We start from the raw sequence: 15,537 nt of genomic DNA on the forward strand, positions 1-15,537 counted from the left end.
GCAGCAATGAATTAGCTTAAAACTGAACCTCAAAACAGGAATAGATATTTTTAACACGTGAAAATAAGTCCATTACTAAAAGTGAACTTATCCTAATCAATATGTGACAAGAAATCAATGGAAACTGACTAAGATATCATCTACGAGCGGGCAAGGGAGAATTAATCAAAGTAGATATCTGATAATATTGGTTAATGAGAAATGAAGCTGTTTCCTGTTCAACTCTATCCAGTTTACCACATTCAAGAAACTCTTCATAAATGTGTAGTAATAGATTTTCTTAGTCCTTAAAGGATTTTTACAAACTAGAGTTTTAATTAAAATATTTTATTAAGAATGGATAATAATGCAAATACTATCTAACAGTACTAGAATCAACCACAAGTTTGGCTATTAGCTATAGCCATAAATTCCAGTGTATAAGCTAAATCCAGCCTGTGGCTTATTTTGTACACTGCGAACTGAAAATGGTCTTTACATTTTTTAATGGATAGGGAAAAAAATTGAAAGAATAGTAACATTTTATGAAACATGAAGATTACATCAAATTTTATTCTCAATAAACAAATTTATATTTAGGAATGTTATAATTCATTTGCATGTTTTATGGCTGCTTCATGCTTCATAAGTTGAGTAGTTGTGAGACCCTATGTGGCGTGCTTGTCATTTCCCACTACTGCATAGCACGCCACAAATTGCTATGACTGTCCTGCTTTTAAATCACAGTGGAGTATAGACTACGTATTTCAAATCAGATGGTAAAGCACTGGTGTTCATTATAACAATATATTAAGAATGCAATATACCTAGACGTGTTCAAGGTGTCAGCTAGGCTGCATTCTCATATGGAGGCTTAAGTAGGAAAGAATTCTCTTGCAGGTCCTTTCAGATTATGGGCAGAATTCACATTTTTCAATATAAACAGCCACTGCTTTTATCTGTCTCTGGGAAAGAGTAGACCCTCAGGTCCTACCCGGTGCCTGTACTTCCTAGAAGCTGTCTACATATTGCCATGTGGGCTAATCCCACATAGCCAATTACTTCCTTCAGTCCCCAAAAAGAATCTCTAACTCTAATTTTCAATGAGTTTTATACAAGGTAATATAACTTTCTCCAATACCTAAGTTCCCATCTTTGTACCCTGCTGCAATACAACAGTTCTCCCAGGTCTTGGAATCCTCACTATCTGCTTCCAGACCGCTCTGATGCTACCTGTCTATGAAGAATTAGAAAAAAGAAGTCTTTGAACATCAACTAATAGTGAAGACGTGGGCAAGGTTTACTCTATCTGTGCTTCTTTTGATATTTATAAAATAAGATCAGACGACATTCCTAAGGATACCCTTACATTATCCACAGTATTAAAACCGCCTGTCGAATCTGATGACAACGACTCTTATTACATATAATTTTGTGACCTCTGAAACTAGTACACTGCTGAACATGTACGTAGTCTGATTAAATGAATTCCTTCCATCTCTAAACATTTCCAGGTTTTAGTTGTATGCTTCTGACTTATCACAAGATGGCCTAAACATCAGGCTCTTCATTCCCCTGAAATACCTCGGTGAGCATCATTCATATATGCCAACCACGGTGATACCAGTGCACCCAAGAATTTCCTGGATGACAAGGCATTCCCTTGCCTGAATTACTCTGTTAACACTGTCTGCATTTCTGCTTTCTGTAGTGATTCATCCTAGCACCAAAGAAATATCAGGTCTGAAACTGAAGATATTCTTTCAAATATACTTAACAGCAATATATCATGAGTCACAAATACAAGTGCCCAAACAAGTAAGGCAGGTAACATTCATGAGTAAATTAAGCAGAGAAGACAAGACTGGGGACTACAGCAAACTGAAAAGCAAATACTTGATTTAAAAGGGGCAGCTATTACTCAGCTGTAAACAATATCATAGCCATTCAGGAATCTACACATGCAAAATTCTCAAGAAAATCCAGAAGCCTGTATTTCTTTTTTTTTTTTTTAAGATTTTATTTATTTATTCATGATAGACATAGAGAGAGAGAGAGGCAGAGAAACAGGCAGAGGGAGAAGCAGGCTCCATGCAGGGAGCCCGATGTGGGACTAGATCCTGGGTCTCTAGGATCAGGCCCTGGGCTGAAGGTGGTGCTAAACTGCTGAGCCACCAGGGCTGCCCGAAGCCTGTATTTCTATGTGAAATTTCTATAATTGCTGTTTGCTGAGCACTTTAGATTCTCAAAACCATATGGTACTATTACAACGAATTCCTATTTTTTACCAACAAGGAAACTAAAATTGAAAGAAATTACACTGCATGACCAGCATTATGAAGTTAGGAAGTGGTACACTGAGAATATGATTAACGAAAAATAGAATTCCTCAGTTCATATTCTTACCCACTTTACCTCCCACTGTTGTTCCTGCTAACTGTCTAACCTCTCAAAATACAGACTATCCTTTCTAGCTACATCTGCAGGCTGGGACTGCTCCCTTTGGCCAGCCAATATTCTCAATATGTATAACATCTCAATGTTGTCAGACCCTAATCTGAACCAATCTGGGGTAAGGGGGGAACCCACCATTCAACAAGCTCCATTCACGTACATAGGGCTCCAAGACATTTATGAACAAAAAGACCGATCACCCTCCCCCTTCCCCCTCCACACACACACTGAACAAAAGAAACAAATCATTATCCTACAAAATTGCAGAGTGCTATCTTACTATGATACATATACCTTTCTATTGCAATATTTTATTTTTTAAGAGTTAATCATTGTAACAATGTATATCCCTATCAATAAAAACACTTGGAGACGTGAAATAGTCATAAACTTTTGGAAACTGGGAAGAAAAGCACATACTGACACATGAAACCATGAAGGAAGCAAAGTCCCAAACTAAGTGTCAGAAAAAACAACAGGTAAATCAGGAACCAGTCTGCTACACAGAAGTTCACCAAGACTTCCTAAAGGAAGCTAGGTGAAAGAGTAAAACAAGAATGAAAAACAGAAGGAAGACAGGCAAATTACAAGAATGAGAAAACTGTAACTATTTTTTTTAAACTGTAACTATTATTTCCTGTGTAAAGGAACAAAACAAAACAAAAACAAATCTCTAAGGAAACCAAAGGAGGTTCCAAAGGAGAACATAAGGGAGGGAAAATTATATTCTGGCATCACAAAATAAAAACTATCCCCATTTGGCATTCTGAAGAATTATTTGCCCAAAGACTGGTTCCCTGAGTTGGCACTCTAATGTGGAATCTAATAAGTCAATAAGCACCATAATGTATACGTGATTCCAAGAGACTGATGACAATCCAGAATCACTAGATTTGTGAAGAAAGCTAATTATACAAAAGAAAAATACAAACAAAAAAGCAAAGAAAAAACATCAAAAACCTACATCACTCACACAAAACAAGAGAAAAACAACAAAAAATAAAAACAATTAGATCCTCAGAGGGTTTTGAGAAAAACAGTAACATAGAGAAAGATAAAATAATGCTACATTAAATGGAATAAACAAAGACCAAGGATGGAAATCATCTGAAAATGTAAAACAAAAATAAGAAAACAAATATAGGAAAAGAGAATGAAGCAATCCAACACCTCCAATTTCCAAATGATTGTAATTAATGCAGAGGACAGGGAAAATTAAGAAAAAAATTTTTTTCAAAGAAAACTTTTAGCTACAACAAAAAGGGCCCATAGAATGCTAATCATGTAATATATCCCCTATTTTTTCCACCATTATTTATTTAAAACAACCAAGTATGGAAGCACCCCAAGTGTCTATTGATAGATGAATAAAGAAGATACAATATAAATAAAAATGGAATATTATTCACCCATAAAAAAGAATATAATCTTGCCATTTGCAATAACACGAATGAAGTGAGAAAATATATGGTTAGGCAAAATTAGTCTGAGAAATAGAAATACCACATGATCTCACTCATGTGGCATTAAGAAACAAACCAAATAAAGGAATAAAGGAGAGAGGAGGCAGACAAACCAAGAAACAAGATTCTTAACTACAGAGAACTGATACTTACCTGACAAGAGGTGGGGCGGGGGGGGGGGAGATGAATGAAATAGATGAAATATGTGATGGGAATGAAAGAATACACTTACCACAAAGAATACTAAGCAAGATATAGAATTGCTGAATCACTATATTGTATACCTGAAACTAATAGGTAACTGTATATAAACTATACTGAAATTAAAATAAAAAAAATAAAAAATTTTAAAAGATAATTAACCCTAGCATACTACTCGGTTCTCTTGTATGTCCTAACAGTGCAAGCATGGATAATTCATTTTCAGCTTTTAGAATCAATCTTACCCAAAAAAATGCAAGATACATGTAATAGAAGAGAATATAAATTTTTCCAACCTTGATACAACTGACAAATGCTCAGCTCTTAAGAGGCAATAGAAGAGGTCAAAGAAACAACAGAAATAAGAATATCTGCACCTTACAAGAATATAGACTAAAGATATAATGTAAAATTGTCTGAAACATAACAGACCTAACAATGGAATTAAAGTGTCAAAAGAAAGCAAGAGAGGAAGTAAACATAAAAACTACTTAACATTTAAAGACAGAAGGGTTACTGGGAATGTAATGTGTGACTGAAAATTTTATCACTCTTGGAAAATTTTAAGATAATGAATCCACGAAAAAAGACAATTTTACTTCTTCCCTTCCAAGTTAAATATCTTTTATTTATTTTTCTTGTCTGACTGCTATGGCTAGGACTTCCAATACTATGTGGAATACAGGTGGTGAGGCGGGTATTTTTGTCTTGGTTTTCATCTTGGAAAAGCTTTCAGCCTTTCACCATTAAATATGATGTCAGCTGCAGGCTTGTCACACGTGGTCTTTATTAAGTTGAGGTACCATTCTTTCTATACATAATTTCTTAACATTTTTAACATCAACGAAATTTGATTTTTGTCAACAATTTCTTCTGAACCTATTAAGGAGTTCATACTTTCATCTTTTTTCTGTTACTGTGGTGTATTACACTTATTGATTAGCAAATGTTGAAACGTCCTTCCATTCCAGATTCAAATTCCACTTGATTATGGTGTATGATCCTTTAAATATTCTGGTAAATTTAGTTTCCTACTATTTTGGGAAAGATTTTTGCATTTATACTTATGAGGGATATTGGTATGCAATATTCTTTTCTTGTAGTGCCCTTATCGCTTTGGCAGCAGGGCAATGTTGGCCTCGAGAAATTACTTTAGGAGTATTACCTCCTCTTCAATTTTTGAAAGAGTTTCAGGAGAACTAGGGTTAATTTTCCTTTATATGTTCAGTAAAATTCACGAACAAAGCCATCTGTTCCTGGTTTTTTGTTTTTGTTGTTGGGAGATTTTTTATCTCTAGTTCAATCTCCTTAGTTAGACGTCTATTCCAATTTTCTCTTTCTTCCTGAGTCTTAGTAGGTTGTTTATTTCTAGGACTTTATTTTTTCAGATAACACAATTTGTTGGCATATAATTACCTACAACAGTCTCTTATGAGACTTTGTATTTCTGCAGTATCAGTTGAAGTATCTCCTCTTTTATTTCTAATTTTGAGTCTTCTCTTTTTTTCTTAGTCTAGCTAAGCCTTTCATCAATTTTCTCCTGAAAATACAGGTCTTTCTGTGATCTTCTCTGTTATTTTTCCAGCTTCTATTTCACTTTGTTTGGCTCTGATCTCAATATTTCCTTCCTTCAGCTAACTTTAAACTGTTTGTTCTTTTTCTAGTTCTTTTTTCTCCACCTTGAGGTATAAACTTAGGTTCCTTTATTTAAGTTCTTTCTTTATTAACATAGGCACTTATCACAATAAATTTCCCTCTAACAATTGCTTTTGCTGTATCTGGTAAGTTCTGGTATAACGTGTATCTGAAAACTCTACCAAAAACTGTTTGCTATAATGAACACATTTAGTAATGTTACAGGATATAAAATCAACATACAAAAATCTGTTGAAATTCCATACACTAACAACAATGCTCTGACAGAAAAATTATGAAAGCAATTCCTTTTACAGTAGGATCAAAAAGAATTAACTATTTAGAAATAAATATAACCAAGGAGGTGAAAAGACCTATACACTGAAAACTGTAAGACAGTAATGAAAGATTCTTAAGAGGCAGAAATACATCAAAACGCAGTATATATTCTTTTTTTTTTAATATTGTATTTATTTATTCACAAGAGACACAGAGAGAGAGGGAAGCAGAAACACAGGCAGAGGGAGAAGCAGGCTCCATGCAGGGAGCCCAACGTGGGGCTTGATCCTGGGTCTCCAAGATCACACTGTGGGCCAAAGGCGGTGCTAAACCACTGAGCCACCCGGGCTGCCCCAGTATATATTCTTAAGTTGGTACAAGGACTATCGTTACAATGATTAAACAACCCAAAGTGATCTACATAGTCATACAATCCTTACCAAAAGTCCAAAGGCTTTCTTCACAGAACAGAAAGAGCAATCCTAAAATTCATAGAGAACCACAAGATTCCAAATACCAAAGCAATCCTGAGGAAGAACAAAAGCAAAGGCATCACACTTCCTGACTTTAATCTGTAGAACACAACTAAAACAGTATGATATTGGCATTAAAAAAAAAAAAAAAAAGACACATATACTAATAGAACAGAATAGAGAGACCAGAAATCAATCCACAAACATCTGGTCAACCAATCTTTGACAAGGGCACCAAAAACACACAGTGGGGAAAGGTCTCTTCAATAAATGGTGTTGGGAAAACTAGATAGCCACATGCAGAAGAATGAAACTGGACCTCTATTTTACATCATTCACAAAAATAAACTCGTAACAGACCAAACACTTAAATACAATGCCTGAAACAAGAACTCCTTAGAGAAAACAGAAAAAGCTTCTTGACACTGGTCTCGGCACTGATTCTTTTGGATATGATACCAAAAGCAAAGATAACAAAAGGAAAATGAACAGGTATAACTACATTGAACTAAATGTCTTCTGTAGCAAAAAGAAACTACCACTGAAATAAAATGAAAATCTATAGAATGGGAATCTATAGAATGGGATATTTGCAAACCATATGTCTGAAAAGGGGTTAATGTGTAAAGTACATAAGGAACATATACAACTCAATTTTAAATAATGCGATTAAAAAATAGGCAAAGGATCTGATTAGCCATTTTTCCAAAGAAGATATACAAATAGCTAAGAGGTATACTAAAAAGGTGCTCTACATCAGTAGTTATCATGCAAATGCAAATCGAAACTACAATCAGAAAGGATTTTATACCTGTTAGGACTGATGGCTATTATCAAAAAGATAAGAATTAACAAATGTGGCAAGGAGACAAAGAAAAGCAAACCCTGTGCACTGTTAATAAGAATATAAATTAGTACAGTCATTATGGAAAATAGTAGGGAGGTTCTCAAAAGAATCAAAAATAGAACTACCATATGATCCAGTAATCTCACTTCTGGGTATATATCCAAAGGAAACTAAAATAAGGATCTCAGAGAGATTTCTGCACCACCATGTTCACTGAAGCACTATTTCCCAATAGCCAAGTATGGCAACAACCTAGGTGTCTGTGTCACAGATGAATGCAAAAAGAAAACGGGCTATATTCAAGGGAACATTATTCAGCCATACAAAAGAAAGTTCTCCGACTGGCATACCACAGATGAACTTCCAGGGCATTATACTAAGTGAAATGTACCAGACAGAAAGACAAATGAATATGGAATCACTAATTTGTAGAATCTAAAAAAAAAAAAAAAAGTCAAACTCAGAAAAAGGGAGAATAGATGGTGGATGCCAGCGACTACGAGAAAAGGAGAAATACATATCAAAAGGCAAACATTCAGTTACAAGATCAGTAAGTTCTGAAGATCTAATGTACAACAGGGTGATTATATTTTCATAATACTTTATTGCATATTTAAAATTTGCTGGGCATAGTAAACTTTCCTCGCTACGCACACACAAAAGGTAACTGAGTAATGGATTTCTTAATTAAAAGCATACAGCCTGGGATCCCTGGGTGGCGCAGTGGTTTGGCGCTTGCCTTTGGCCCAGGGCGCGATCCTGGAGACCCGGGATCGAATCCCACATCAGGCTCCCGGTGCATGGAGCCTGCTTCTCCCTCTGCCTATGTCTCTGCCTCTCTCTCTCTCTCTCTGTGACTATCATAAATAAATAAAAATTAAAAAAAAAAATTAAAAAAAAAAGCATACAGCCTTTAATTTAATAAAAATGTTAATTCTACCATGAATAAATAGGTAGCAGTCATCCTAAAATAACTAAAAACACTGTCAGAACTTGATAAGAGTATCTCAAATTATTGAAAAGGAAAGTAGTATGTGCCTCTACAAATCATAGCTTCTGTTTTGGTTGAGTTTACTTTACTTTGAATAAAACTGGGCCCATTAATACTGGAAATAGTTGTGGAATTCTTTACCTGAAATCCATGGACCTTCTGGGTATTTTCTTAAGACACAAACCACAGCTCTCAGCAGATTCTTAGATTAGAATACTGTTAAAAAGTTAAGAACCACTGAATAGTGTATTATACGCTCCCTAAATCATAGATCCATTTGTAACAACCTATCCTAAAAACTAATATATGTACTTTATTTAAAAGCCAACCTTGTTATAGAAAAGTATGTAGGGCAGTTTACTATATACACACACTACAAAACAATTGAGAAAAGTTGCAAGTAAGGAAATCAGGCAAGAAGTTAGGTCATGATAGAAATGTAACTAGGTAATTCTAAATACAAAGTGGATACCATGCAGTGCAGTACTCATACATCACAAATTTGTTTTTCTGATTTCTAATTGTCAAGCAGAAACAGAAATATAAGCAGATGCAAGACTCAGAATGTTCACTAAAGTTACCCAGTTGCTAAAAGCCCACAGATAATCCTCGTATTGCATTATACCCACAGATGAAGTCAATTGTAGTAACAGAAAATTTCCCTTAGAAGTTTTAATTTCAAAAACTACAGGAAGAGAATGGAAAAACACAGCTTGAAAACTTAAAAATGGGGCATCCAGAGGGAAAAAAAACTACTGAGGAAAGAAAAGTATCATACAAATGTGCCTAGCATACATTTTCTTGTAACACAAATAATGATCTATAAGCCTTAAGGATATTTTAACTTTTATTTAGGGAGATATTACCCTCTTAACTAAAACCTTAAAACGTCTGTAACGAAAAAGAATGGACATGGTTCGGTTGATGTGCATCAAGCTACATGAATGTGCACAAGTAGTAACAACATATTTACAAATTACGTTGATTCTATCACTCCTCAGCATATTGACTTAAATACCTATATTTAAAAGACAAAATTTAGTCAAGGAATGTATTTTTATTTATTGTTTCCTAAAAGATTTTATTTTTTTTATTCATGAGAGACACAGAGAAAGAGGCAGAGAAACAGGCAGAGGGAAAAAGCAGGCTCCATGCAGGGAGCCCAATGTGGGACTCAATCTCCGGACTCCGGAATCACGCCTTGAGCCAAAGGCTGAGCTCAACCACTGAGCCACCCAAGCATCCCAAAGGGATGTATTTTTCAATTGTCCTCAAGAATTGACTAAAAAAATACAAATGATCAATTGCTTTGCTTTCATAAACAATTACAATTTTGATGTAGTAACATCCACTAATAAAGATTTCAAGAGAGCTGCTAAAATACAGAAAACAGTAGATATAATCTGATTAGATGAACAGAAATGTAGGCCACTGGCATATTTCTAATTTGATGATCACTGAGGAATCTTCAAAACATAAAATATTAAATGCCATTCTCTAATCTTCGTGGCCCAACAATTTAATACATTACAGAGCCAACTGACACTCTTTACATGGCAACTACTTAAACCAGAGTAAGTTGCCTGAGAACATATCAGTATGTTATGTTCTACCCAAAACCCACCAGAACTAGCTAAAGCTTTCAAATATTAAAGAGTAGTTCTAAATTCTTTTAAATGCTTATTAATACTCCACCTAGCTTCCAAAATGTACAGCAATACATACACAGTTGTTCCATGGATCTGTAATATTAAGTATGAACATGTCCTGTGGTCATCTTTTCATGTTCAGCATGTTAGTCAACGATTCTTGCAAAACAAAATTAAAGGTAATGGAAATCTTAAAATTGCTTTTCACATGTCCCTTGCCACAGCATGGATTTCTCGCTGCTTTGTAACTTAAATGACAAAAGCCACATTTAGTATATGAAATGACCTATTCAGTGTTTTAAATGCCTTATTCAGTCTCTAATAATTACATTATAATCCATGACTCCAGGCTTCTCTGAAATTTACATGAGTAAGGATATTTGTGATGTGATGGCTAGCCGGTACATCACATGCTTCTATTAGCTGCAAGTGTCCCAGTTACTGGTTTCTGGCATGAGCTCAACTGTGGTTGTCTAAGAAAAGACTAAACACTTATTTTTAAAAGCTCAACCATTAACTGTAATGTCAAAAATGGAGATTAATTTCTCTAATTACATACTACAGAAACTTCTTCTGTCTCAGAAACATTTAGTAACTGTCCTCAACGACACTTTACATTTTGGAAACCTGACTTCAGTGATGCCCCCTGTATACTGCTCTTCAAGAGCCATGAAATTCCATCTTTAAAAAATGCCACCACTTCTAGTAGAGCTTATTCTCCAAGGTGCAGGTCATGACCCTAAATTAGTGGGTCATTAAAACAAAGTAAGAGGTCTCCAGAAGCACTTTTTTACATGAAATAGTATTAAACGGAGAAGAAAATGGAGTACACCTATGTCATAAGGAATAGTTTTGTTCAATGCGATTTTGTTTTTATAGGTATCAATGGGTCACAATGGGTCATGATGTAAAATACCTTTTTAGAGGTTGTGATACATACATTTCTATGAGTTATAGTCAAAAAGTATTTCTAAGACTGAAAGATGTAATAAATATGTAACAGCACAGGAGTATCAAAACATACTAAATTGGGCAGCCCAGGTGGCTCAGCGGTTTAGCACCGTCTTCAACCCAGGGCCTGATCCTGGAGACCCGGGATCAAGTGCTGCATCAGGCTCCCTGCGTGGAGCCTGCTTCTCCCTCCGCCTGTGTCTCTGCCTCTCTCTCTTTCTCTCTCACGAATAAATAAAATCTTAAAATATAAAGTAAAATATTTTTAAAAACATACTAAATTATAATCAGTTACAACTGAGTCCATTTTTAAAGAGAAATTTTATTAAAGTCTACATTTTCTTAACATACATAAATATTACTGAATATCTATCTAGGTAAGTAAATTTTCTAACTATCCAGGTCCGTTTTCTAGTAACTAGGATACAACTATATCATAAGGCTTCAAAATATCTTGTATACCTCCTGTTTTCATTTTCACAGGTGAAGGAATTTTATACTCTCATTCGTAATATCACTTATCACAGTCTCAAAGGTTGGACCAGGAGGGAATGTTTAATTTGAAAATGTTCAGCCCCCTAAACATTTATGACATGCACAGCCAGAAAAATATACATCACCCTTATCTCCTGCCCCTTTGAGCATGATGGGAATGAAAAATCAAACAGAGGTCACAGAAAGTTTCTATTAATGAAAAATTCACAGTATCAATCTCTATGAGCAGGTCATCTTACTACCTAAAACCACCTAGATAGCTGCAAATCCCAATCACAGGAACGGCGTTAAATTTAAGCTCCAAGCTGTCCAGCAAAGTCACGTTCCGTTCTGGAGTGCTCACTTGCATTCAACAAATACTTACTAAATATCTGCCCTGAACCAGGCAGAGTCCAACCGTATAGGGATATTTCAATGAACTTGTCTCAGAACAGGTCTCACCATGCCTTTTCAAGACTGTGGACTTTCTGACTCCCACAACCCTGTAATGTACTTTATATATTGATTACAAAGGATATCCTTCCCTATTTGAGCAAAACTAAAAACACATGGTTCCCAGAGTTACGTTCTACAAAGTTGCAGCAAACTCTGAAACAGGGAACAATGCACAGTGGTGGCTCCTAGAGAAGATAAAGGGTTCAGCTCCTGGAAGCCTCTGGTCACAACATCGTCATCAAACGATTAATATACAACCTTGTTCACAGATGTTTCTATTTAAAAACGCCCTACTTAATACGTATTGTTGAGTCATTAACATTGAACTCAGAGCCAAAAGCACTAAAACTCATGCCTGAACTAATCCCATGTAACACACATTTTCTCAAAAAAAGTATATCACATGAGCTTTTTGAGTTAAAGTACCTAGACAGCACTTTGGTACTATTTTGGGTATTAGTACCATTATTTTATTTTTTTTAAGATTTTATTTATTTATTTGTGAGAGAACACAGAGAGAGAGAGAGAGAGAGAGAAAGGCAGAGACACAGGCAGAGGGAGAAGCAGGCTCCATGCAGGGAGCATGACCTGTGACTCGATCCCAGGTCTCCAGGATCACGCCCTGGGCCAAAGGCGGCACTAAACCCATGAGCCCCCCGGGCTGCCCAGATCATGTCTTTCTCAAGGAAAGAAGGAAAGAAAAAGGTATGGACAAGCAGGCAATTTATAGATCTAAGAGATATTACAAGTAGAATAATACCTCATGAATCAAAGGTCATTTATACTGTAGTTTCTACTCTACAAAACACAGCTATGAACAGGAAGGAAAAAATGTACTAAAAGAGGTCACACTGGGTGAGGGGCACCTGACGGGATGAGCACTGGGTGTTATGCTATATGGTGGCAAATTGAACTCCAATAAAAAAAAGTTAAAATCAATAAAAAAAAAAGTAAATCTCAAATCAAAAAAAATAAAAAAATAAAAAATAAAAATAAAAGAGGTCACAAAAGGCATATTCTGCTCATTAAACAAAAGAGCTCCTAAACTATCTTTTACTTTAATCTCAAATAATTTATTAAGCTTATTAGGAAATCAAACACAGAGGGAACAATAGAAGTGACAAGTAAAAATATGACAGAGAACAAAGAAGACAATCTTATACACGTGGATAAATTCAGATAGTCTATGCAGCACAGCACACTTTATAAATGTTGTGCTGAAGGGGAACACTGACTCAGCAAGATCTGAATATGCTTCAAAAATACTGAAGAATAAAAAGTAGAACATTTTAAAAAATAGTAAAGTAAGATATTGTAGGATAAATTCAGTCTTCAAATTTATCTAACAGATCATTGACTGATAATGCCAGATAAATGAGAAAGGACTTCAGAAAAGTCAGTAGCTGCTTCATACATAGTGCTCATAATGAACTTCTATTTTTTCTTCCTCACTATAGTGCTAACTTTCTAATTTGTAAAAATATATGTTTACAAATAACCATCTAGTGTAGGCAAAGGTCACATAATTAAAGGTTCGTTCAAGAGTATCACATTTGAGAATTTTATTTAGGAAGCTAATATTGTCCATTTTCATCACAGAAAGAACTTATTAATATTGTAAATGACATAATCATCAATAACCAAGTTGAAATCTATAAAAATCTAGCATGAAAGATGCAACAAGTGGGATCCCTGGGTGGCACAGCGGTTTGGCGCCTGCCTTTGGCCCAGGGCGCGATCCTGGAGACCCAGGATCGAATCCCACATCGGGCTCCCGGTGCATGGAGCCTGCTTCTCCCTCTGCCTGTGTCTCTGCCTCTCTCTCTCTGTGACTATCATAAGTAAATAAAAATTAAAAAAAAAAAAAGATGCGACAAGTGATAGAAAAGATTAAACTACCACTTCTCCAGACTAAGGATTTCTTCCTGCCCAGATCAAAGAGAATCCTTCTCCAATGCAAGTGCTCTAGCCTGAAGACAGAAAAACAAAACTGAAAGACACTTTACTTCCCAATAAGCACCAGGGTTAAAGCTTTTTTCTTTCTTTCTTTCTTTCTTTCTTTTTTTTTTTTTTTATTAAGACTTATTTGAGGAGGGCGCAGAGGGAGAGGGAGAGTCTTAAACAGATTCCAAACTGAGTGCTGAACCCAACCGAGATGGGGCTCGATCTCACAGCCCTGTGATCATGACCTGAGCCAAAATCAAGAGTCAGAAGCTTAAGCAACTCAACACCCAAGCACCCAGGGCCTAGTTTTTCCAACAGATCTTACTCATCTGAGCAAGAAAGAGCTCCAAAACATAACGAACACTGCATTCCCTAAAAACTGAGGCTCTCCTGAATCACACTCTGACAGGTCTCTACAACAATGAAAATATTATATTCAGAATTCATATTACTGTCATGTTTTTTGGTGTGCAACCAAATTGACGAACTAGTTATTAAAAGTAATTCAATACAGCAAATTTAAATATCAGGAATTGCTTTTCTTTTTCTTTTTTTTTTTTTTCCAGGAATTGCTTATTAGCAGAACGCTTCTACATTGCTGGTGGGAATGAAAAATGGCATACAGCTGCTTAGGAAAAGTTTGGCACTTTCTCATAAAATTAAACATTTACCGGGCAGCCCCAGTGGCTCAGCGGTTTAGTGCCGCCTTCAGCCCAGGGTGTGATCCTGGAGACCCAGAATCGAGTACCACATCCAGCTCCCTGCATGGAGCCTGCTTCTCCCTCTGCCTGTGTCTGTGACTCTCTCTCTCTCTCTCTCTGTGTGTCTCTTTCATGAATAAAGAAAGAAAATCTTTTAAAAAAAAATTACTTAAACATTTACCATATGACCCAACAATTCCAATCCTAGGAACTTAGCAACTGAAATGAAACCTTAAATTCACCAGAAAGAAAAAACAACTGCACACAAACGTTTGGGGTAGCTTTATTCCTGATTGCCAAAAACTGGAAACAAATGCTTCAAGTGGTGAATGGATAAACATGCTGAGGTACATCCAAATAATGGAACACCGCTCAGTATCAAAAAGAAACAACCAACACATCCTTCAGCAGGGATGAATCTCAAACACCCTACACAACAGGGAAGAAGCTAGATTCAAAAAGGCTACATACCACGGGGTTCAACCTATCTGCTATTCTGAAAAAGGAAAAATTACAGAAACTGAGAACAACAAATCAGGGACTGATAGGGGCTCGGAGTGGAAGAAGGGGATGAGTTCCAAGAGGCAGCAGGAGGGACATTTTTGGAGCTAATGGAATTGTTCCATGCACCGATAGTAAGGGGAGCAAATTTTAGTGTGCGAAAATTTAAAAACAGGAAAAAGAAAAAACTTGTATCGAATACAAAAAAAAAAAAAAACTTACAACAAACTCATAATTGAAATGACAAAAAAATTGAATACTTCCTATAAATTTTATGGGTAACTCATAAAAGCATTTAATTTCAACTTCTGCCATTTAAAAAAAGAAAACCTTTCTATAAAGTATCTCTCTACTTTTAACCCTGAGTAACTAAGTCAGATGCTTGTGTTTATGACATTATTTAAAGTAGGACCAATTGGGACAGCCCCAGTGGCGCCGTCGTTTGGCGCTGCCTGCAGCCTGGGGTGTGATCCTGGGGACCTGGGATCGAGTCCCACATCGGGCTCCCTGCATGAAGCCTGCTTCTCCCTCTGCCTGTC

General features: G+C 35.9%; 1 protein-coding gene across 29 annotated transcripts in view; it reads right to left on the reverse strand.

Annotated features, from left to right (window-relative positions):
• Window positions 1–15,537, reverse strand: part of CSNK1G3 (casein kinase 1 gamma 3) — a 109,272-nt gene that overhangs the window by 80,276 nt on the left and 13,459 nt on the right. For 3 of the 29 annotated variants that reach the window (XM_025995015.2, XM_025995017.2, XM_025995016.2), the window contains exon 1: window positions 6,452–6,538. The exons of the other annotated variants lie outside the window; for them this stretch is intronic. The gene's annotated coding sequence lies outside the window, so the exon portion shown is untranslated. Of the gene's footprint in view, window positions 1–6,451; window positions 6,539–15,537 lie in introns of those variants that run through there. 29 annotated transcript variants of the gene reach the window in all.

This window comes from Vulpes vulpes, chromosome 12 (genome assembly GCF_048418805.1).
Source record: "Vulpes vulpes isolate BD-2025 chromosome 12, VulVul3, whole genome shotgun sequence".
Classification (NCBI taxonomy): domain Eukaryota; kingdom Metazoa; phylum Chordata; class Mammalia; order Carnivora; family Canidae; genus Vulpes; species Vulpes vulpes.